The sequence below is a fragment of the Nematolebias whitei genome, chromosome 1, assembly GCF_014905685.2.
Source record: "Nematolebias whitei isolate Nwh7 chromosome 1, NemWhi1, whole genome shotgun sequence".
NCBI classification, from domain to species: Eukaryota; Metazoa; Chordata; class Actinopteri; order Cyprinodontiformes; family Rivulidae; genus Nematolebias; species Nematolebias whitei.
In genome coordinates, this window is record NC_056498.1 from 42,497,118 (window position 1) to 42,500,114 (window position 2,997).

Genomic DNA, 2,997 nt, shown 5'->3' on the forward strand with positions numbered 1-2,997 from the left:
AGAAGAAACCCAAACAGGACTCCAGTCAGCCATCAGGTGAAAAGGAGGAACCCAGACCCAGACCAGTGGTCATTCCATATGTTGAGGGAGTATCAGAGAAACTGAGACGTTTATTTTCTAAACATAACGTCCCAGTGGCTTTTAAACCCCAAAATACATTACGGCAAAGACTGGTTCATCCCAAAGATCCAGTCCCCCGGCACAAACAGAGTAATGTTGTGTATGTTGTTCAGTGTCAGGAGGGTGATCAGTCTTACATCGGGGAAACTAAACAGCCACTGGCCAAAAGGATGGACCAGCACAGAAGATCAACATCATCAGGCCAGGACTCTGAGGTCTACACTCATCTCCAGGTCAGCGGTCACTCTTTCAAGGATGAAGATGTTCACATCCTGGACAGAGAGGAACAATGGTTTGAGAGAGGAGTAAAGGAGGCCATCTTTGTGAAAAGAAACCGTCCATCATTAAACAGGGGCGGAGCCTCCAGGTTCAACTGTCCCCCTCTTACAATGCTGTGATTGCTAGTATCACTCAGCCCTCTGTGAACAGTAAACAGCCATCAGGTGCTAATGATCCATTGTTAGGCTGATGGTCCTTCTTGAGCATGTGATCAGCTGGTTCTGGTTGTCAGCAGCAAACTGGTTGATCCACTCTGAGAAGGTGCTATTTAAGAGACTGAGCTGAATACAGCACCTCAGACTGAGGAAGTCTCTCGGATGAGAGACGAAACGTTTCTACATTTTTTTGTTTTGTTTTGTTTTTTGTTTTTTTTGAATGTCCAGAGGACCAGATTGAACTTTTTTGGATTTTTCTACCTGGATTATTGAGCATGCATCAGGGTAGAGGAGTAACGTAGAGGAGTAACGTAGAGGAGTAACGTAGAGGATTAACGTAGAGGAGTAACGTAGATGATTCACATAGAGGATTAACGTAGATGATTCACGTAGAGGATTAACGTAGAGGAGTAACGTAGAGGAGTAACGTAGAGGAGTAACGTAGAGGAGTAACGTAGAGGAGTAACGTAGAGGAGCAACGCATAGGATTAACGTAGAGGATTAACATAGAGGAGTAACGTAGAGGAGTAACGTATAGGATTAATGTAGAAGAGTAACGCATAGGATTAACGTAGAGGAGTAACGTAGAGGAGTAATGTAGAGGAGTAACGTAGAGGAGTAACGTAGAGGAGTAACGTAGAGGAGTAACGTAGAGGTGTAGCTTTGAGGCTTAACTTTCTGAAATTCTTCCAGGATAAAGTGGCCTCAGTCAGACCGGTCACTGGTTCTGTAGCTCCAGTCGTGTTCGAACTCTTTCAACCAGTGTCTCTTGCCACTCTCACTGATGTTGCTCACTAATCACCCTCTGGACGTTCTTCCCTCCAAGTTCTTGAAAGAGGTTTTTAATTCTGTGGGTTTCTGTATTTTAACATTTTTAAACTCCTGCCTTCGTTTAGGAACTGTCCTTGCTGCATTTAAACATGCTGTGGTTAGGTCTCTTCTTAAAAAACCTCACCTAGACCCATCTATTTTGTCAAATTTTAGACCTATTCCTCATCTGCCTTTTTAGCCAAAGTTTTAGAAAAACTTGTTTTTATGCCGTTACAACCTGTTTTAGAAAACCATGGTATTTATGAAATATTTCAGTCTGGATTTAGAACCCGTCATTCTACCGAATCAGCCCTGTTAAAAGTCCATAATGACATTTCCATGTCCATGGATGCCAAGTGTCCCGTTGCTCTGGTGCTGCTGGACCTTACAGCTGCGTTTGACACATTGGACCACGCTGTCCTGTTGTCTCGTCTTCAACGCTATGTTGGAATTTCTGGTACAGCTCTCAAGTGGTTCACTGCTTATTTGACCAACAGAACGGTCTCTGTCATGCTGGGTAATCTGTCTTTCTCTACTGCCCCTCTCTCTTGTGGTGTGCCACAGGGTTCTGTTCTTGGTCCTCCTCTTCTCTCTGTACATGCTGCCTCTTGGTTCAGTGATAGCCAGACATCACGTTTCTTTTCACTGCTATGCTGATGATCTACAAATTTATTTACCAATGAAGCCTAAAAACATTAACCTTCTCACACCTTTTACTGATTGTATTGACAACATTAAACAGTGGCTTCACCGTAATTTTCTGTTTTTAAACGAAGGAAAGATGGAGTTCTTCTTCGGTGGTGATGCTCCCTGTAACTTTGATGCTCTGACATCCAAGTTCAGGCCCACAGTTAAAAACTTGGGGGTGACGTTTGACAAGGACTTAAAGTTTGATAAACAAATATCCTCTGTAGTCGAGGCCTGTTTTTATCAGTTACGTCTTTTATCCAAAGTTAAGCCTTTTTTAAATCGTTCTGACTTGGAAAAGGCCATTCATGCTTTTATAACTTCAAGGCTCGACTACTGCAATTCCCCCTATATGCAGGAATCTCCCAATCCTCCATTAGACGCCTTCAAGTGGTCCGAAATGCTGCAGCTCGACTCTTAACAAACACCTCCAGACGTGAGCACATCACCCTGTTTTATTTTCTCTCCACTGGCTTCAAGTCGATTTTAGAATTAAATTAAAAATTTTATTATTCACTTTTAAAGCTCTCAATGGTCTTGCTCCACTGTATCTGACTGATCTTGTAGATGTCCGTGAATATAGGAGAACACTGAGATCTTCTAATACATTTCTACTCTCTGTCCCAAAGTCCAACATCGAGGAGTGATGTCGAGGAATAACCTAAAGGTTTTACATCAAGGAGTAACGTCGAGGCGTAACGTCGAGGCGTAACGTCGAGGCGTAACGTCGAGGCGTAACGTCGAGGCGTAACGTCGAGGCGTAACGTCGAGGCGTAACGTCAAGGCGTAACGTAGAGGCGTAACGTCGAGGCGTAACGTAGAGGCGTAACGTAGAGGCGTAACGTAGAGGCGTAACGTAGAGGCGTAACGTCGAGGCGTAACGTATAGGCGTAACGTATAGGCGTAACGTCGAGGCGTAACGTATAGGCGTAACGTCGAGGCGTAA

General features: G+C 43.9%; 1 protein-coding gene across 1 annotated transcript in view; it reads left to right on the forward strand.

Annotated features, from left to right (window-relative positions):
• LOC119417985 (F-box only protein 41-like) overlaps nt 1-2,997 on the forward strand; it is a 22,452-nt gene that overhangs the window by 2,076 nt on the left and 17,379 nt on the right. The window lies entirely within an intron of this gene.